This window comes from Papio anubis, chromosome 15 (assembly GCF_008728515.1).
Source record: "Papio anubis isolate 15944 chromosome 15, Panubis1.0, whole genome shotgun sequence".
Lineage (NCBI taxonomy): Eukaryota > Metazoa > Chordata > Mammalia > Primates > Cercopithecidae > Papio > Papio anubis.
In genome coordinates this window covers 45,906,669-45,929,206 of record NC_044990.1, presented here as the reverse complement: position 1 = coordinate 45,929,206, position 22,538 = coordinate 45,906,669, and the positions used below count along the sequence as shown (strand labels likewise).

At 36.4% G+C, this 22,538-nt stretch overlaps 1 long non-coding RNA gene across 1 annotated transcript in view; it reads right to left on the bottom strand.

Moving 5' to 3' along the window:
• Positions 1-2,490: 2,490 nt before the first annotated feature.
• LOC110741704 overlaps positions 2,491-22,538 on the bottom strand; it is a 65,470-nt gene continuing 45,422 nt past the window's right edge. Inside the window, exons 2-4 of the long non-coding RNA XR_002518410.2 lie at positions 18,178-18,228; positions 17,640-17,697; positions 2,491-3,253 (exon numbers count right to left, since the gene is read on the bottom strand). This is a non-coding gene — a long non-coding RNA (uncharacterized LOC110741704). The remainder of the gene's footprint in view (positions 3,254-17,639; positions 17,698-18,177; positions 18,229-22,538) is intronic.

Genomic DNA, 22,538 nt, shown 5'->3' with positions numbered 1-22,538 from the left:
AAATGAAGCAAATAAGTTCAATTAAAGTTTAGTAAGCAGTTCTTTGTTGTTTTTATGGTTAACCCAAAAGGCACGACAAAAAATACAAAAGTTCTTACATTACTGTGCCTTTCTTTTAAAGTTGCAATTTATACCATGCCCATAATTGGTAACCATAGGCACCTGAAGGTACATAAATATTTACCAAATCACATAATATAGAAAAAGTAAGAAAGAGATCTCTCAACATGACTGAAACTAAAAGCACTTAAAATTAGCCAAGTAAAATGTCCTTTTAGTTTTGCCTTTTCTGTTTGTGGTCGTGCTGAGAATAGTGACAGTATATTGACAATAGGCAAAGCACAAATATAAACATTTCTAGAAGACAGATGAATTTATTATTGTGTCATTCCTAGATAAGAATTATCAAACCACACAGGTACACTCAATGATCAGTTTTCTCAATTGACAGAGGTGTTTCATAGACCAAGTCCTTTTCTAATGAAATATTAAATAATAAAAACGAATTGTATTCTTTCTACAAAGTGATTTTTAATTATCAAAAGGAAAGTACTCTCAGTGCATTTATGATGTTTACTAATACTATGTTTCTTTATATTTTTATACTCTACAATTGTATATTTGTATTTCTGTATGTTGGGTAAAACAAAATCATTTTATTCTTATGTTAAACTAATGAGAATATATAGCAATATTGAAGAACAAAGTGTGAAGAAAAGAAAAACAAGGAATAAGGAGAAAATCTGTGAGAGAGAAAAGGAAATGTCAATAGACAAATACAATTTACTCTAGAATCCTACTTACAATTGCTTAACCACTGTTATTGTTAATTCTATAGACCAAACCTCTTCCACAATGTCAAAATTTGACACTTTGTAAAGATTCTAACTTAATAAGCAATTTATGAACTCCCGAATCTATGTAGTGTTTCTTCTGACAACCACCTATTCTATTTGATTTCTGGTCTTTTGACTTAATTCAAACCTATTCCTGGTTGTATTGAGATTTCTGCCCTATTTTCATGCTCATATTTGCACCAGGCTTTTAACTTATTACAGCTTCTCCCAAATCCCACCTTCATCTGTTTGCTGACTGTTCAGGATTCTGAGTCTTTCTGCCTCATGGACAAAACCCAATGGAAATATAATTTAAATATATGATAACTATTTAAAGGTTTGCTTTCTCATAACTATCTTTAGCTAATATGAATAAAATTTCACATATAAATGATTGTATCTTTGAGAATGTACATGTCACTATTTGACATTATGAGTCCAAATTCCTAAATTATGCGCAAGGTATCCATTCACTTAAATATGTATATTCACTATTACTATGTAGATTTACTGAAATACAGTTTGTAGTCTAAAATTTGGATAAAATTTAACTTGCAGAAAAATGTGTAAATCCTTTCAAACTTTTAAAACCTTACAGTGGATATTACTATTTATCTCATCTGCCTCAATAAAGAATAGTGAGAAATAAAAATAAAATCCTCAGTCCCCCAACAGACTGAACAGACCCTCCTCTTCATCAAGGAATCTCAGAATGCAAAACAAAGCATTCTGAGATTTACCAAGATAATGAAAATGTATAGGCTGTCTTGAATGAAAGTTATAAGATGTTGGAGCTAAACCAATAATGGCCCTCAGGAAATACAAATTTTTCTTGTTAGATTGCAAGGCAAAAGCAAGCCAGTAGGGCCATTACAGCTGGGCTTTATCTTACTGTAATGGAGATCTTACTGAAATGTAAAAACTAGGTAGTGGTATGAAAACAGAACTGGATTCAAATGGAAAGCAGAATTGAAAGGAAAGAATTTAAAAGGAAATTTGAACAGATTACTGAAAATGAAAGAATTAATTTTACATAAGCCTATTTTAGGGAATACAAAGTTCACATTCCAGAATGTGGCAAAGCACACAGATATCCTATGACTTCATTTATTTCACCCTACAACAAAAAACAAATAGAAAAAAAAATTGAACAGTGATTGCTAGAGCTGAGAGTGGGGAAAATTACTAAATACAAAGAGATAACACGGGAACTTTTGGGGGTAATAGGAAAATCCTACAACTTGAATTTGACAGAAATGTCAAACCTCATAGAACTATACATCTGAAAAGAGTAAGTCGTACTGTATATAAATTATACATTAATACATCTTACTTTTAAAAGTATAAAAGAAAGGATAGTGACTAGATACTGAACCCTGAGTAATGATTTGCGTGCCGAAATGTTTAAGGATAAGGATACTGATATCTGCATTGTACCTTAAAATGCATTGAAAAGGTAAAATGATTTGATAGTTGGCTGGGGGATAAAGAGATGACAGGTAGACATGTAATAAAGGAAACATAGCATAATGTCAGCTGTTTAGAACTTTTTTCAAATTTTCTTTTTGTTTTTCTCTGAGACGGTCTCGCTCTGTCACACAGGCTGGTAACAAACTCCAGACCTCAAGTGATTCACCAGTCTCAGCCTCCCAAAATCCTGGGATTACTGAGCCATCGTGCCCAGTCCCTCAAATTTTCTTTATATCTGAAAATTCCCATAATAAAATAACAAGAAAAATTATACAGACACACTCATGACCGCACACATACATAATTTGTGCATACAATAAAAGGTTTCAAAGTACATCATCACACACCAAAATATTGACAGCATTTACTCACTCCTGTGTAATCTGTATGCTGGGTTAATAATAGATGGGAAATGGGTGGTACTTTAACTTTTTTCTCTATAAAACTTTGTATTGTTTAATTTAACTATAAAACTCTAATTTTTATTAATTTTAATTATAGTACAATAAAGTAAATGAGGATGATAGATTGCTAATTTTGTAAGTATATTGGAAGTTGTAGACTGGAGAAAAAGGCCTTCAAGCATGTGAATAAAATCTGAGAAAATTTTAAGACATATCCTAATGGATTAACAGAGAATTAAAGGTGCATTAGCATAGGTCTCTGCGAAAGGAGTCACAATCAAGCTCTTGAGCTCTCTCTTTAATTGTCCCAAACTCACCTTCAAACTGTTTTATTGAAACCTCTCATTGATAAGGCTTTGCTTGTTCATGAATAGAACTATTATTGGAAGCAGATAAGTGCACAGTTGTGGCTTTCTTCCCCATCTTCAACGTTGCTTTCTATGTCTGAATAGATAAGACGACTGTTACTTTCCATGGCTTTTTTCCTCACATAAATATTCTGTTATACCATGACTCCAAATCCCAATTTGGAATGTCATTTATCTGTATCAATAAATCAGAAAAAGAGTGTGGAAGGAATTATGAAGATCATTACAAAAATTTCAGGTGCAAATTTTGACATCAGCCTAAAATACTCTATCAAAGCTTAATGATTTTCATTGGAGTGTTGGAACCAGGCCCAGAAGTAATAAGCTCGATACCTAACAAGTTTGGCTCTGTGTTTCCAGTCAAATCTCATCTTGAATAGGAATCCCCACGTGTCACATGTTGAGGGAGGGAAGTGATTGGATCATGGCAACGGTTTCTACCATGCTGTTCTCCTGATAGTTCTTATGAGATCCGATGGTTTTATGAGCATCTGGCATTTTCCCTGCTTGCACTTCTCTCTTCTGCCACCATGTGAAGAAGGTTCTTGCTTACCCTTCACCTTCAGCCATAAGTGTAAGTTTTCAGAGATCTCCCCAGCCATGTGGAACTATGAATCAATTAAACCTCTTTCCTTTATGAATTACCCACTCTTGGGTATTTCTTTATAGCAGTATGAAAATAGACTAATACAATACTTTTAAAAAATCAATTGTGTTTAACACTTGCTAAGATATCTATTAAGAAGTAGATGCAGCCAATGCAGGAGCCATATCCTTGGTATCTCCGGCTTTACTACATGACATGAGCAATGAGTTGTGCTAATTTCAAAACATATATTAATAATCATTATTGTTCAACTTTAGGTAGTCACTTAGTATGTTATATTGATAAATTCATCAAATTTAAAATATTAGACTGGGATAACAATAGGCAGGGCTAGCCTGACCAAAATGACAAATTAAAGGTAAAACTTATTTTGGTATTATATAATTTAGATATCAAAGCATGTAGGCATGTAGGTGTGTGGAGGAATGAGGGGATAGTTCTTGACATCTGATTGCTCTATGAAGTCTTCACAAATTTGTATAAGGAAAGAACTGAGCTAGCATTAAGGCTGAGTTCTAAGGCCAGATGAAAGATGAAAAAAGCAAATACTAAAACTCGTAATAGTGATATATTTTTTAACAACAAAGTATGATCGGATTAAGATCATCCATAATTGTCAGGCCTCTGAGCCCAAGGCAAGCCATGGCATCCCCTGTGACTTGCACCTATACGCCCAGATGGCCTGAAGTAACTGAAGAATCACAAAAGAAGTGAAAATGCCCTGCTCTGCCTTAACTGATGACATTCCACCACAAAACAAGTGAAAATGGCCGGTCCTTGCCTTAAGTGATGACCGTGCCTTAAGTGTGAAAGTCCTTTTCCTGGCTCATCCTGGCTCAAAAACTCCCCCACTGAGCACCTTGTGATTCCCACTCCTGCCAACCAGAGAACAACTCCCCTTTGTAATTTTCCTTTACCTACCCAAATCCTATAAAACGGCCCCACCCTTATCTCCCTTCCCTGACTCTCTTTTCGGACTCAGCCCGACTGCATCCAGGTGATTAAAAAGCTTTATTGCTCACACAAAGCCTGTTTGGTGGTCTCTTCACACGGACGCGCATGACAATCATGCTTTTTGAACTTAAAGACAATTCATGCCACAGATATGCCCTAAGTAAATTCTCCCCATCCCCATCCCTCCTCCATCCCCATCTCAAGTTAGCCTCTTCGTGTTTTTCTAAGATCTGGCCACATTGATCTTTTTATAAATTTTAAAGCATACAATATTTTCTCCTGTTTCAGGATTGTACCTGTTTGTTTTGTTTTGTTTTGGATCTCAGTCTGTCAGGCATTTGAACCAGGGTGACTTCCTCTTGAATAGGGGGCGGGGTAAAAATGAGGCTGAGACCTGCTGAGATGCGATTCTAGGAGGCTAGGCTTTGTTAGTCACAAGTTAAGACAGGAGGTCATCTTGTTTCAAAAGATATAGGTCACAAAGACCACACTGATAAAACGAGATGAACCAGTCGCATTGGCTCAAGCCTGTAATTCCATCACTTTGGGAGGCTGAGGTTGGTGGATCTGTTTGAGTACAGCCTGGCCAACATGGTGAAACCCTGTCTCTATTAAAAATACAAAAATTAGCCAGGCAGTAGTGATGTGGGCTTGTAGTCCCAGTTACTCGGGAGGCTGATGCGGGAGAATTACTTGAGCCTGGGAGGTGGAGCTTGCGCGGTGAGCTGAGATCATGCCCCTGCACTCCAGTCTGGATGAGAGAGTAAGACCCCGTCTCAAAAAAACAAACAAACAAACAAACAAAAACAAAACAAACAAACAAACAAAAAACAAACAAACAAACCTGGATGTGGTAAAGAAGTCAAAACCCACCCCAAACCAACAAGGCAATGAAAGCAACCTCTGGCAGTCTTCACTGCTCATTAAATGCTAATTATATTACATTTGCAAGCTAACAGCCGCCCCCACCAATACCATGATAGTTTCCAAATGTCGTGGCAATGTCTGGAAGTTATCCCACATCCTCTAAAAAGGGGAGGAATCCTCAGTTCTGGAAACTCCCCACCCATTTTTAAAGGAGTTGCCAGAACTGAAAAGCTCTCCTTTTTAGACCATACAGGTAAATTTTTAAATTTTTAACTTTTCAAATCCATCCGTTGTTTAGCATATGACCAAAAAAATCCCGTAAAAATAGCCAGCTAATAGCCCTCGAGACTGCTGTGCCTATGCAGTAGCCATTCTTTTGTTTCTTTACTTCTGTAATAATCTTGACTTCATTTTACTCTGTCGACTCACCCTAAGTTCTTTCTTTTTTTTTTTTTTTTATATTCTAAAGGAGGGGTTCCCTTTTTCGCCCAGGCTGGAGTGCAGTGGCCGGATCTCAGCTCACTGCAAGCTCTGCCTCCCAGGTTCAAACCATTCTCCTGCCTCAGCCTCCCGAGTAGCTGGGACTACAGGCGCTCGCCACCTCGCCCGGCTAAGTTTTTGTACTTTTTTAGTAGAGACGGGGTTTCACCGTGTCAGCCAGGATGGTCTCGATCTTCTGACCTCGTGATCCGCCCGTCTCGGCCTCCCAAAGTGCTGGGATTACAGGCTTGAGCCACCGCGCCCGGCCCTAAATTCTTTCTTGTACGATATCAAAGAACCTTCTCTTGTGGTCTGGATTGAGACTCCCTTCAGGTAACAGGTCTAGGATCATTTTTGAAAGAAAGCTTCCCTAAACTTCAGTATAATTTAGGTTCCCTGTAATATGTTCTCTTATGTCATGTTTTTTTCAAAGCGCTTACCATATGTGTAATTATATATTTTTATATATTCAGTTGTTAACCAAATTTCTCTCAATTGGCTCTAAATTCCAGAAAACCATGCACATGACTGCTGTGTTCACTATCACTCCATCATTAACTCACACAATGCTGACTGCATTGTAAGGACACAGTACATGTCTGTTCGATGACTTAATATTCTGTTATTTATGTAAATGTCATTTCATTCTTGGAAATAGATATTGCTTTGTTTCCTCTGTAGCCCTCAGAATTCCCAGCACAGTGTTCTGCATTATTATTTCTAACATGTGAAAATTGGTGAAATTTTCAAAATATTAGGAAATCATATTTATTGAGCCCATACTAGGTAATTAGTATTGGGTTAACCATTATATTTGTGAATCTCAGTTTTATTTTCTGTGAAGTTAAAATGATGTGCTAGATAATATCAAAGTTTTTTAGGAACTGCTATTCTTGGCTTTTTAAAGATTCTGCTTGCCTATCAATGTCAGTTCTATTAATTTAGTGGAGGAAAAGGTGTTTTTTTGCAGTATCTTCCTAAAACAAACCTGTTAAATAGTTCAAGGCAATCTCAATTTTTCCATAAAAGTCTGCAACAAATTCTCAAATCTGAGAGAAAACTACCTACATAATATTGAGAATATAATTTGGCTACTGAAGATATATGTATCTTTTGAGTAGACTTTCTAGAGCTTTGTTAAAATTAAAATTGGTGGACTGATACTTGTATATCAAAAGATGTCTAAGGTAGCCAAAACTGGCTTCTCATGAAACAGGAAAGGAAATCTGATTGGCAAGCTCACGTTTTCTCTAAAAGTACTTGTCTCATACCAATTTTATACCAGATGGACTATTGCTTGATGGTACTGGGCTATTATTTACACACCTGTTGTCACTCAAATTTTAGTTTTATTCTTCATATTATTATTCCAAAATTAGCCTAATAGAAAACACATAATATGATATGTTGAGGAATGATGATGTATTATTCCCTCAGAGTAAAAGTCATACCTCATTTCTAAAATGAGAGAAAGACAAAGTTAATAGAACATATTTTGACGTATTTGATTAGAAACTGAGTGTCTTCATATATCTGCATTCATGATGGCATTCCAAGGGAGGGAAAATAAAGTCTTACTTCAAAGTACAAACAAAAGATAAGACAAACTGGCACATTAACATGTCAGAAAATTTCTGTTGGTAGTTTAATTGAAGATCATGAGAGGAATTGTATACCGTTCCTGAAAGATATACCTTTATTTTTAAAAAGTCTTGTATTTTTAGCACTCATTGGCATAAGCAAGTTTAATTTTGTATATGTCAAATTTTTTCACGTGCTAAAATATGTTGTATACACAAATCAACAAATGATTTAAAATATAAAATCAAATGTTATATTTGTACAATGTGTCTATATCAATATGTATTCATACATATGACTCAAGATATTCATTATATCAAACTTAGAAGCAAGCTCTATGTCAGAAAAATTAAATTTTTGTACCATTTCAACATGGGATATTTGGCTGCTTTGGTTTATTTTGCTGATTTGACCAACTGGGATTGTATTAGTCTGTTTGAAATTGCTATAAAAAAAAAATCTGAGGCTAGGTAATGATGTATTTGGCTCATGGTTCTGCAGGCAGTACAAGAAGCATAGTGATGGCATAGCATACTGATGGCATCTGCTCCTGACAAGGGTCTCAGGAAGCTTACAACCATGGCAGAAGGCAAAGTGGGAGCTGGCATATCACATGGTGAAAGAGGGAGCAACAGAGAGAGGAGGTAGGTGCCACACTCTATTAAACATCCAGAGCTCATGTGAACTCAGGGTGAGAACTCACTCATTACCATGAGGGTGACACCAAGCCGTTCATGAGGGATCCACTCCTATGACTCAAACATCTCCCACCAGGTCCCACCTTCAACACTGGGGATCATGTCTCAACATGAGATTTGAAGGAGACATACACCCAAGCCATATCATGGATAAAATTTCCTTCTTCTATTATTGTATTTTAGTTTCTTCATATACAGGATATGATATAAAAACTTATATCTGAAAATACATGAGTTATTTTATTTCTTACAATATATGAACAACCTCTTAATATAGTTAACAAATATTTTTGGCTCCTACCTATGCTTATTATACATAATTAATGTTTCATTTTTCTTTGGTGGAGATTAGACATGGAAGGTTGTGAACTTAGTAATAGAGGAGAAATACATGAGGATTTTATGAAAAGTCTTCCCCTCAGAATCTCCTTTTATAAGGCCCAAGATTCCTGGTATTGCTGTGTTCCCGTGCTGGAGGCTATGGCAAAGAGACTGGCAACGAATAAAGTAGCTGGGAAGGGGGCAGAGGAAGAGATAAAAAATCTGAGGTTGATGTTTTCAAGCATGCCTAGCTCTGTTTACCCCTTCTTCTCAAACTAAATTATATGTTGATAACCAGGGAAATGGTTTTACAATGTTTTCAGATAACCAGTAAAATGGCCCTCTTCCTCTGAGATCGCAGTTGTCAGAGAACTATTTCTCCTACTTTTCAAACTTGTCGAAACGTTCTTCAGAGGTTACCTGCATTGTAGACAATTTCTACAAGGTCAACCTCTACTTCCTAAAGATACATTCATATGTGGAGTTCACCAGGATTTGGGCAGTTGAAGAATCTCTCATGTAGGCAGAAAGCAAGGGCAGAGTGATCAATATCTGAATATTCCTTGCAATCGTATTTGATAGGAAACAAAATCTTTTCAGCTTAATCTGTTTCGTTAAATGTTGAATTTCTATTTCATTGAGGTGAAAGACTAAATAAATTTAAACACAATCTTGCTTAGAGATGAGAGAAAGTCCTTATGTTGGGTAAAGAAGGAGGTAGTGTAGAGAGGAACATATTTTGGCTTCAGTGTTCCATACTGAAGCACAGCTTTTAAATGTTTAACACTAAAATCTACCCATATCTATTGCTGGGAGCATAGGAGAGAGAGGTCTCATTTGTGTTGTCGTTATTCTATTACAAAGGACTCCTGAAGTATGACAAAGGAGTCTTGAGACCCAATAGAAATCTGGATAGAAACCTGGCTCTTTTACTGTTGTTCTCACTTTATGATAGAAGGTTTAGTTCTCTCTTGCTTTTGAAAGTAGAGAGCAAGGTAGGTTGATGGTACTTTTCTCACGCATCACACCTACATCACTAAACATTAGAATGCAACTTGATTTTGCTGGGTCAATTCTTAAGTGAGTGATACTCAGAATACCCAGAGAAACAAACTAGAGGTAAGGAAACATATCCAGTTAAGAGTACACCTGCTCTTCACTCTATTAGGGAAATCATGCATCTTACTCTATTACAGAGACTCTTAAAGGAGATTGTTGTTATCTCTACCTCAAAAATAATAAAATATAGCCCAGGTATTCAAGTTCCGTAGTTTATCCATGTACACACAGCCACAGAGACAAGCTGTGAGTCAGTCCTAAGTCTTGATGTTTCTAAAAGCAAACTCCATTTGTAATAGTACACTGCCATTCACGGGCGGCTAGATAATTTGCAGGAAATAACGCAAATTGAAAATTGGGATACCTTATTCAAAAAGCAAAAATGGTGTTATTAAAATATTAAAACATAAAGGTTTTTTCTTTCATTGGCTCTTTCTTGACTCATTGTGATTTAATATTTTTCTAAGTAAGGCAAAATATAACTTTATTTAATAGCATGAATTAGCCATTTATTTTTATATTGTGCAATGCAATTTTAAAGGCAAATATAAAATACTTAATTTGTATGCAAAATTACCCAAAATATACAATTCATATTTCTTTATTTTTGTCTTTTTTTAGTCATGGCCTCGCTGTTTCTCCCAAGCCTGAGTGTAGTGGTGTAATCATAGGTCACTGCAGCCTCATCTCACCTCTACCTCCTGGGCTCCAGCAATCATCCTGCCTCAGCCTTCAGAGTAGCTGGGACCACAGACACGTGCCACCACACCCAGTTAATTTTATTTATTTATTTATTTATTTATGTATTTATTTTTGTAGAGACAGGTTCTCACTATGTTGCCTCGGCTGCTCAAATTCCTGGACTCAAGTGATCCTCCCACCTCGACCTTCCAAAATGTTATGATTACAGGCGTGAGCTACTATACCCAGCCCATAATTTGTATTTCACAGCTCAAACACACCTATCTGCTTTATTATGACCAAAACAGCAGAAATGCTGCACAACCCTGGCTAAATTGTTCTTCTTGTAATTATGATATGTGCATATTCTACCAACTCTCTCTGCTTCAAACTTACTGATGATTAAGGAATGATTGAAAAAAGGGATTATGGATTTCCTTATCTTTCCCGTCCCATTTCATTGTTTTTAATTTAAGTAAGAGGCTATCCAAGGAAGTAGCACAAGAAAGAATATTGTAGAGCTGCCTGGTGATTCATTTTGGTAGAATGCCAACACTTTCTTTCTGTGTTTGGAATAAGTTATGATTTGAGTGGAAAGTGTAAGCTTTCTTGTACTTTGTACTGGCTTTGTGACTTCCTCAAGTTCTAAACATTTTGAGTGCTTACAAAACTCTATGCTTATGGGGTGTCACAATGCTATAGGTGAATGGGTTTGCAAGGAATGGCACACACGGATGTTACATGTATCTCCTCCTTTCATGCACATCATCCTTTGCCTTTGTTTAGATAAAGACCCTTTCCAGAAATTAACATTGGATTGAAATTCAATTAAGAAATTCAAAGCAGCAAAAACAGAGCATTAAATCAAGCACAGTACAACTGCAAAGGTCACACATTCATGAAGCCAGCTCTACAGCTTTTTCACATTCTGAGCTGTGGGGCCATATAGGACAAGTAGAGCAATATTCTCTGAAATTAGCACATGACAACAGAGGACAGTGAACAAATTACATGTCAGTATACCTTCTTGCAGAGGGCATGGTAGCCAATTTGGTGAAAGAAATTCATGCCCTGGAGGTCTAGTGAATAGGCCAAGTAGGATTGACTAGGTATTTGAGGAGGTTGACAGTGATGAAATAAAGTTAAGTAGACCCAGAAATTCAACAACCATTTAATAAATAACTGTGAATGCAGTAAAGGAATGTTATGTTATTGATGGTTAGTAAGCAGAGTATAGGTATAAAGAAGTTATATAACTATGAGATCACTAATGTTAACTCCATTATAAATGAAATTTAAAGTAGAGAAGTAAGAGAAGTGTCATTTAAATACAGTAAATACAAGGAGTTGAGTCCCTCAGAGTGACTAAAGTCCATGTGCTTCCAAGATAATGTACACAACACTGAAATAACTAAAGTGAATACTCAAAAAGCAAGTTGTTATTAATATGACAGATATTATTATCAAAGCAGTTGATAGTCGAAGAGATTGACTTCTCAGTAAAGTTTTCTCTGCCTAGTTTAAGTACACAAATAAGCTGTATTTGGTTTAAAAAGACAGAATTTTTTTCTTATTTATATTAAATTATGGTTATACAAATTTACATGATAGAGTTAACATAACTAACTCTATAATATTTCTAGATATAAAAAAGGAAGACAGCAATGTTGTAAAACAATTTCTATTCCCAGGTCTGACAAGTTTCGGAATGCCATGTCCGTATGTTCAACGGTTCCTCAAAGGCTGTAAGAGTCTGTGTGTGTGCATGCATGTGCATATATAATTTCAGGAATTTGGCTTATATAGAAGTTAATGCAACATGGTTGTACTGATTAAGTCCACTCAGTATCTTCTTTTTTTTTTTTTTTTTTTTTGAGACGGAGTCTTGCTCTGTCACCCAGGCTGGACTGCAGTGGCCGGATCTCAGCTCACTGCAAGCTCCGCCTCCCGGGTTCACGCCATTCTCCGGCCTCAGCCTCCCGAGTAGCTGGGACTACAGGCGTCCACTCAGTATCTTCTAAAAGAGCATATAGAGTTCTCCTCTACATAAGCAAAGCAGATGATATCATGATATGATTACATAAAAAAGAGACAAATGTGAGGAAATAAATTCCATTTTGCCATTAGCTAAATATACTTGAAACTGTTCAGTGCAAAATATTGAAAGTAAGAGAGAAAAAATCTAACTATTTAGGAGGTACTGCAAATTTGTTTTCCCTCAAAATTCATATGTTTAAATCCTAACCCACAATATAATGGTATTAGGAGGTGGGGGCTTTGGAAGGTGATTAGGTCATGAGTGCAGAGTCCTCATAGATAGAATGAGGGCCTTTACAAGAGAGACTCCAGAGATCTCCATTGCCCCATCCAACATGTGAGGTTACAGCAAGAAGACGGCCATTTATAAACCAGGAAGTGGGCCCTCACGAGACAGCAAATCTTTTGTCTGCTTCATCCTGCATTTCTCAGTCTCCAAAACTGTGAGAAATAAATTTCTGCTGTTTATAAGCTAGCCAGTCTATGTTATTCTGTTATAGCAGCCCAAATGAACTCAGGCAAGAGGATAAGAGGAATTATGAAGAAAGATTTGGAGGAAGTCATTAAAGAACTGATCAAATGTGAGAAGAGGTATACAGTATAGAAGTGGTTCTGTCATTTTATTTTTCTGTTTTTATAAGTTGTGAACAATTAAAATGTATCAAATATTTCAGATAAATGGCATCAAAATTATTTTGTTGCATATGAGAGCACATTTCAGGAGCAGAGGCAAAATTAATTAAGCTGAAGGTAAGTTATGTTTATTTAGATATATTTAGGAAAAAACTCAACCAACCAATTCAAGAGGAATTGGATAAATAAATAATTGTTGCTGGTTAATATTAATTTGTGGCTTTTCACAATGCTATATATAAATTTCCAACATCAGTGAGTATAAAAAAGTAAGTCAGCAAAAATAATAGTATCCTTAGTTTATGAAGGATGTTTAGAAGAGATGATGCACAAATCAACAGGTCATATGGTCGCAGGATCCTTGGGGTGTCACTTCACCAGCCATATTCCTCTGTGGCCAGTGTTGCCTTTGCTCAAGTTTTTCTCAGGCCCACTGGCCTCATTAAGCCTAGTCAGTCTGGCAGGTTGCGCTTGGCTTGTGCCATCTGCCCAGATCCCATCCCTGCTAAAGGCAAGCCAGGCGTGGAGCGACTAGGGGTGCAAGAGCACGTGAGTGTGGGGTCTGGTCACTGCGTACAGTCAAGTACACTGACTGTGACAGGGTGGGCAGTTCCAGGCACCAGCACGGGTGCCACCTCCCTTTGATGCTGTGGCTGGACCAGACATACAGCAAGCAGTTTCCGTTGCAAGCACTGGGGAACGTGGTGGTGTCCAGAAACTTGGAGATGCCAGGAACTGCAGAGCCCCAGAGTGTCACAGCCCTGGCTTGGGGAACTGCTAAGTCTGGGCTCCCCAAAGGGTCACAGCTCTTCTCTCTCTTCTTCTCATCGCCTACAATGTGACAAATAAGGGGCATGTTTCAGCCCTGTTTGTGTTACAGCACTTTCAGCCCTGCAATTTGGCAAGTCTTGAGTTCTTCTCCCACTTCTAGGAAGAATGAAGTAAATACACAAGTGAGATAAGCCAGGCGAAGAGGTGCTTTATTGAGCTACAAAACAGCTCAGAGAAGACCCGCAGTGGGTAGCTCCTCCCTGAAGACAGGTTGTCCCATCTTCTGCTTCAGTCTGGCTGAGTCTGGCATTTCTATGGGCCTCAGAAGGAAGGGAAGTGCACGCTGATTGGTCTATGGGCATGCCCAAAAAAAGCACCATAAGTTCTCATTCTGGTCCACAGAACTGGCAGCCCGGCCCACAGGCATCCAGCCCTTTCTGGCCTGAAGGTGGGATTTCACCAGGGACCTGTCCCTTTCTGCCCAGGAGCCTGTCTGCCTACTGCCACCATTAACCTGCTGTCTAATATGCCCATGACACCTAGGCTGTTCATGCCAAGGGGTGTCAGCAGGCCCACACCAAGCTGCTCTCAGCACCCCCTTAGCCTCCCTCTCATGCTCCTCAGTACCTAACTTCCAGAGGGGGCCGAGGTGGCAGAGAGCTAGCACGTCAGACCTTCTCTGAATGTGTGCACACCTGGCAGATTGCAACAGCACCCAGGCTTGGCCTCAATTTGCTCTGAAATTGCAGCAAGAGCCAAGAGCAGGAAGAGGACAGGCAGCAGGAGTAGGCACTTCTGATACTGTGGGGGAAGGGAGGCTTCCCAGGCACCCAAGGATGCAGAGGTGAAGGGATTCCTGGGACTGCAGCAGCAGCTAGGCAACTGCAGCTGTGCCCAGGAGGCCAGGGCTCCTGCCTGCTCCCAGGCGCCAATAGCATAGGGATGCCTGGGTCCAGAGTCACGACTGGGTGTCTGCACCTGTGCCAGGGAGCGTGAAGCTTCCGCCCTCCCAACTTGGTTGGGGGTGGGGCTTCCACCTGTTCCCAGCTCCTGCCAGCTCCATGGAGCACGTAGCCCTGGCTGCACCTCCCCCACTGCAGCTGGCATCATGGCAGCAACCACTTTAGAAGGGCTGCTGCTGCCATCAATATAATTAAAATCATCTCATTTTATATAATAGTATAAAAACTTGTATGTGCGAACTAATATTGATATATATTTTTTAAATGTATTCATAGGGAAAGAAAAAATACTGGTCGAACATCTTGACTTACAATTCACATTTCATTTGTTTCTGCTCAGGCAGTTTTTGGAAAATATACCAATAAACTTTTCCTCTAAACTGTATATAACTATTGGCTCTATCTAGTTTCACATTCACATTACATAAAAAATTTCAAAAAATATCTACCAGGGGCTTGCTATGTACAAGCCACATGGTAGGGCGAAGATAAAGAAAAGATAAAAATTTCTCTATCACAAAGCTCCTAACAAATTATAGAGAAAAGACATTAGCTTTTCTAAAGCAATAGAACCATCAAAAATATCTCCAAGTTTACTAATTAAATGTTATGGTACTCTTTTAGTGTTCTATTGCTGTGCAACACACTACCAAATCTTAGAGGATTATAACACTAGCTTTTAACTTAGTTTTGTGAGTCAGAAGTTTGAAATAAGTTTCACTGGGCTAAAGTTAAGGTTTCGTTAGGGCAGCATTCCTTCCGGAAGCTCTAAGAAAGAATCTATTTCCTTGCCCTTTCCAGCTTTCAAAGGTCACTAACATGCATGATCACTTTTTCATTTTCAAAACCAGCAACAGTGGGTCCAGTTCTCACATCACATTATCTCGCCTCCTCTTCTGCCTTCTACTTCTGCTTTACAGGTCCCTTTGTTGACATCTGGCCTACATAGATATTCTAAAATCATCTCCAAATTTTAAGGACAGCTGGATAAGCAATTTTTTTCTTTCTTTTTTTTTCTTTTTGAGACGGAGTCTTGCTCTGTCACCAGGTTAGAGTGCAGTTGCACAATCTTGGTTCACTGCAGTCTCTGCCACCCGGGTTCAAGCGACTCTCTTGCCTCAGCCTCCTGAGTAGCTGGGATTACAGCTGCATGCCACCACACCCAACTAATTTTTGTATTTTTAGTAGAGACGGGGTTTCACCATGTTGGCCAGGATGGTCTCGATTTCCTGACCTTGGGATCTCCCCTCCTCAACCTCCCAAAGTCTTGGGATTACAGGCATGAGCCACTGAGCCAGACCAGTAAACAATTTTAATTCTACCTACAACCCTATTTATATTTGCCGTGTAATGTAACATATTCACAGTTTCTGAGGATTAGGTTTGTATATTTTTGAGCATCAATATTCTAATATAGGTACATCTGTCAAAATTTGAATACCAGAGGTGATAATGACTGAAGTTTGAAAAAGTAGGGATTAACTATGTAAAAGATATGACAACTAAACTAGGCTCCTATATGTATGTAAAATTCAAAACAGCAACTATGTCGATTTTGAGGTTATCAGACAGCGAAATATCTTTAGTTCAAATTACTAAATCCTATAAAGTCAGGACTAGAAGTTGCTCCATAAGCCATAAGTATAAATAGTAAACATCATTACATATACATGTTTTTTACTCAGGTCACCAAACATAAATTAATCAAATAGTTATTGGGAATCATAATTTCTGATACAAGTTTTAAGTTCAGCACAAACTTTGGCAGATATTTTGCAATTTGTTCTAAGATAGGCTCTAAAATGGCACATGTTTTTATTATGATGCCACAATATAACTGAACACATATTCAGAAAAGCACATGATTTAGTATGGTTTCAATTATTTTCAAGAAAATCCTACTATTTTAGTTTATATGATAATATTTTAATTCCTGAGGTTGACAATGTTCAATGAAACTGTAGACTTCCAATTAATCCAAGTATACAATTATTTTTTAGAAATACACATTTCCTGAGCCAAGGAGGAATGCTGAATTTTATAAAGTATCTCTACCTCTAGATGCATCGGAGTCAGTAGCCATTTTTTTCCCTCATTTTAATCTGGATGTCTGGTGTCTCAGGGAGAAAAAATTAGTTCTTATTTCATGAACACCTCAACAGACCTCAAATCTAGATGAATGACACAATTACTTGGATACATAATCCATTTTTCTATAGTGACAATCTGCCCTAATGCTTCAGTGGCGCTGCCTTCAAAATGTGATGCTAGATGCCCAAATATATGCTTTAGTCCCTGAAGTGACAGTTAAAGAAAGGTATCTTGAATAAGTATTTAATATGGAACAAATATAACATAAAAATGCAGTTATCCTTTCTTGTAAAATTAAATGGTATAAATTAATAAGAAAGTAATATTCTTAAAATAGTTATTATATATGATGATGGTGGTTTTTCATCTTTTTTTGGAATAATAATATATTTTATTATTATTATTATACTTTAAGTTCTAGGGTACATGTGCATAACGTGCAGGTTTGTTAAATATGTATACTTGTGCCATGTTGGTGTGCTGCACCCATCAACTCGTCAGTTTTTCATCTCTTTTATTGTACCTGCATCTAGAGAGCCTTTGATGGGAATGTCTTTAACATAACAGATCTTGTTAATAGAAGGAGGGGCCAGCAGCATTGAATTTTCATGTATCTTGTCAAACAACTAATACATTTAGGGCAGTGGTCCCCAAACTTTTTGGCACCAGGGACTGGGTTTTGTGGAAGACAGTTTTCCATGGACTGGGGTGTGGTTGAAGGGACGGTTTCAGGATGATTCAAGTGCATTACATTTCTAGTGCACTTCATTTCTATTATTATTACCTAATAATACATAATGAAATAATTTTACAACTCACCATAGTGTAGAATCAATGGGATCCCTGAACTTGTCTTCCTGCAACTAGACGGTCCTATCTGAGGGTAATGGGAGACAGTAACAGATCATCAGGCATTAGAGTCTCATAAGAAGTGAGCAACCCAGATCCCTTGCAGCACAGTTCACATTAGGGCTCATGCTCCTGCGAGAAGCTAATGCTGCAGCTAATCTAACAGGAGGTGGAACTCCAGCAGTAATGAGAGCGATGGGGAGTGGCTGTAAACACAGATTAAGCTTCCCTTGCCCATGCCCAACTCTTGATGAGTGGCCTGGTTCCTAACAGACCACAGACTGTCACTGGTCTTTGGCCTTGGGGCTTGTTGACCCCTGATTTAGGGAATCCCTGGGGCATTATATAATATTACATATTCTCAGTAAGCAGCTGATAACCTAAGAGACTCCTTCCTATATAAATATGCTGTAAAGTAGATATAATGACAGTAGTAAATACAATAGGACTTTAATTAAATTAATATAACAGATTATTGATGAATACATGAAAAAATAGTACTACATACCTCCAAGCCCTTAGAGAAATTGTCCCAGCTTTTAGGCACTGAAGGAAATTTCTGAAAGGTCAAAAACAGACGCTTTGTGAACAAGTTTCTTCAAAAGCCATACAATATGCAGGTTCTTTTATATTGCTAATATTTACCACAATTATTTATTATTTTATTCAATTTTATATAAAAGGGACTCCAAAATACAAAGTTTCATTCTTTTATTTTTCTTAAATTCACGCTTCTATCTTCTTTTATTTTATTTTAGCTTCAAACATTTCTTATAACATTTCTTTCAGCATAGTTTGGCTAACAACTAATTATTTCAGCTTCTGGCCAGCTAAATCTATTTGTTTTTACTTTTGAGTGTAAATTCTCCAACATACAGATTCTAGGTTTCACCATTTTTTAGCAATTAAAAAAATAATATTCCATTGTCTTCTGGTCTCCATTGTTTCTATTAGGAAGCCAACTATCTTCTATGGTTTTCAACCATTTGACTCCGGTTTGCATGGTTTTATTTGTATTATCTAGCTTGAGGTTTGTTGAGCTTCTTGGATCTGTGAATTGGCCACAGATCCTTTGTGAGTTGTTACCTTTAAGCCTTTTGCATTCTCTTTCCAGATATTTCTTTTGTCCTATTATCTCTCTTTCGTTTTTCTCTGTTTCCATTTTGGATAATTTCCAGTGAACTCTTTTCACAGTCACTGACACTTTATTTAGTTGTGCCCAGGGTTCAGGAAAACCCTTCAAATGAGTTCAACATTTTGATTTAATTATTTTAGCAAACAAGTTCAATTTATTTTAGCTCTCCAGTCCTTCTCCTTGAGTTCTGTGAACTACAGCTTTGCCCATAGGAAAAACACTGTAGGAATCACAGTATATCTGCCTACTTTCATCTTCAGCAGCCAATGTCCTGCAATCTGTGAAGTCCTGGGATAATTTAAAGGGATACGAATATAAATGAACTCTTGTTGTTTGATGTACTGACTCTGAGATCTTATAAGGGATTGTGGGATAGAGTTGGTGGGTTGCAGTTAGGACCTCACCAAATTCTATTCCCAGACACTAGCTGATATGCAACCATTAAAGTTATTTAAAACATCATTAATTCCTCCTTACTCTCATCTGTATTTGATCCTCCAAGACCTGCATGTCATCCAGGAAGGAAAGCAGCTATAAAATATGCCACTGGAAAGGAGGCTCATTGCTTTCTGAATATTATTTCACTTAGGCTTGTTTGGACTTCCCAACTGCCCAATATTTTTTTTTTTTTAAAGATTTTGCAATTTATCTAGTAGATCTCATCGTTAGGATGGGAGTGACAATCTCTTGTGACTTTCTACAATTCCAACTTAAAGATGTCCATGAATTAATTTAGTCCGTAGTTAATTTTAGTAAACTAAAATGTGTGCAAGTGTAAGAGTTTTCCTCTAATTCATTAAATTTCTTCTTCTTCTTTTTTTCTTTTTTTAGATGGAGATGGAGTCTCACTCTGTCACCCAGGCAGAAGTGCAGTGGCACAGTCTTGGCTCACTGCAACCTCTGCCTCCCGAGTTCAAATGATTCTCTTGCCTCACCCTCCTTAGCAGCTGGGATTACAGCCCATCTAATTTTTGTAAGTTTTAGTGGAGAGGAGGGTTTCACCATGCTGACCAGGCTGGTCTTGAACTCCTGAACTTAAGTGATCCACTTGCCTCAGCCTTCCAAAATGCTGAGATTACAAGCTAGAGCCACTGTGCCTGGCCTAAATTTCATACTGTAGGCATTTACCCTCTATTGAATATAGTACACCAAATGAAAGTATAGAATATCAAGAAACAATATGGAATAATTTCTTATATACAAAAACTTTAAAATTAGTTAAGAAAACAGGTGAAATAAACATAAGTAAAAAGTTAATAACATTGGACAGTGATAAATTGTGTGGTACAGTTAAATTTTAATAAGAATTAAGCTTATTTAGACCTCTAGTTACATTTAAGACATCATGGGTGAGAGAAGATTACAGTTAAACCTTGACTCTCTCTTAAGTAAAACAAAGAAAGATGTAATAGCACAAGAAAAATTGAATGTTCTTCTGGTGTCAAGTCCCTCATTTTTTTTGTATGTGTTTAAAGAGTGTATTGGGGACAATAATTTCAATATTGTAAATTATATGGAGGCTATAAACAGCACTGTAAGTAATCAGTATAAAACAAAAGTTCTGGGAGAACCAGGTGCTAAAGATAAGACAAACCAAAGATTATTAGAATAAAATATTACATCAAAATAACTAAAGAGGATATATTTCCCTAGGAAAGAAAAACAACAAAATTTCAATTAAATTGTTGGATTTTAAAAGCATACAATTTAAAAAAAAGAGTCTGACATTATCAAAGGCCAGAGTAAAACAGTGAGTTAAAATTCTTGATTAAAATGTTAAACTGCTAAGATATGAAATATGTAGTCTTGATGTTAAGGCCAGCATTGAGTGTAGGCGTTCCATCCATGTTTACTACTTCTATATGTGTTGCAGAATTCAAATGTGAAAACAGCTATTGTACATAGTGGAACAGCAAAAGAAAAGGTAGAACTGACCGTTAAAACTGATCATGTTATAGAGACGGTAAGAATATTTTTACTAAGGAGATAAAATGCATATACATAAATTTTCTGTGTTCAAAGATTATAAACTTAACTGAGAATAAATATAAGTCAAAGCACTTGGAAATGTGCTGAAATAGTTACTAAATTAACAGAGCTTATGTCAATGTTATATAGACTCAAGCAGTCTAAGGTCATAGATTGCTTACAAAGTATTTTTTAAAAATCTAATTCATTAGACAATTCTGAAATAAATGGGAGTTTTGTAAAAAGTCTGCAAAAAAACTCTTCAAATTTTACAGTAATAGAAGATTGAAACAGATTGAAACATAGTGAGTGAAAATAGATTCATTCAAGATGAATATTATTTCCATTATTTGTAGTACCCATATCAAAATTAGAGATTTAAGATGATTACAGAAACGCTATAGTTACCTTTAATTATGTGGGCACTAGAAGATTTGATTTTTATTTTCTTAACATCACAGGTTATTTCTAGGTATTTTGTTAATATAACAAATTACAAATACATTTTTAGTCAAATAGAAAAATAACTTTTGAAATAAAGGGTTTATGTTACAAAAGTAACCAAACTTTACTTCTAGTATAGTTTAAGAGAAACAGAACACTGTGTATTCTAATTTTGCAAATAGTTATGTAATTTGAAATGCAACTTTTACTGCAGAAACTTGGATGTGGAGAGTGTAGTAAAATCATTAATAACTTATCTTTATAACCATTTAATTAAAAATACTTTTATAGCAATAAAAATACCTTATTATTGTAAATTCCAGTGGTTATATGTGTACTTGTAAAAGTATACCAAGGACTTTACTTCTAGTATAGTTTAAGAGAAACAGAACACTTGTGTATTCTACATTTTGCAAATAAGTTCAATGTACATTTGAAATGCACACTGTTATACCATAGCAGAAACAATATGGACTGTGGAGAGTGTAGTAAAAATACATATTACAAAAAACTTGATATGGACAATGGATTAGAATTAAAAGTTTATTAACATCGAATAATTTCAAAATATTATAATATTAAATATTATTCTAATAGTGTGTTTTTGGATAAAATACAGTTTAAAGATGCTCTCATGTTTTTCTAATTTATTCACAGGTAAACAAGAAATTTACTTTAAAACAATAGCCAAAATTTAAGATTAATATTGATCTCAAATGTGTGCATTTTGTTGTTAAATAATTTTAGACTTAACTTTCCAAAATGTAGTTTGATCTTATATAAATCTATTTTATATTTTCTGTTCGCTATTTTGAACCAAAAATTTTGCCAGAGATGCTAAACTACTATCATTGACCATTTTTAATGGTGTCTTGTGATTTTAAAATGCATATTTAACACATTAATCATGAATATACAGGTAAAATAATAATTTGCATATTTGTATTATATTTTCTTATTGATTCTCATGACTAATTATCTTATATATTTATACTACAAATTAGGAGAAGAAAAATAAATTTTTATGAGTTTTACTCTCAACAAAGCAGGAAATCTGGCATTTTATGATTTTAGATGATCATATTAACTAGAATCCAGAGTATCAAACTGAGGGCATAAAAATATTTTTTGGCTGCAAACTTTTTTAGACTCAGTGGTAAAGCTAAATTGATGACTGTTTATAATAGCAATAATCCCTGCAAAATCAGTCATTAACACAGTTAACAACTAATTTGTTGGAGTGCTAACTGCCCTTGGCTTTGCCTCAAGCTGTTAGCAAGCTGGTCATTAACTGCTGGTTACAATTGATTTCTTGGGGCCCT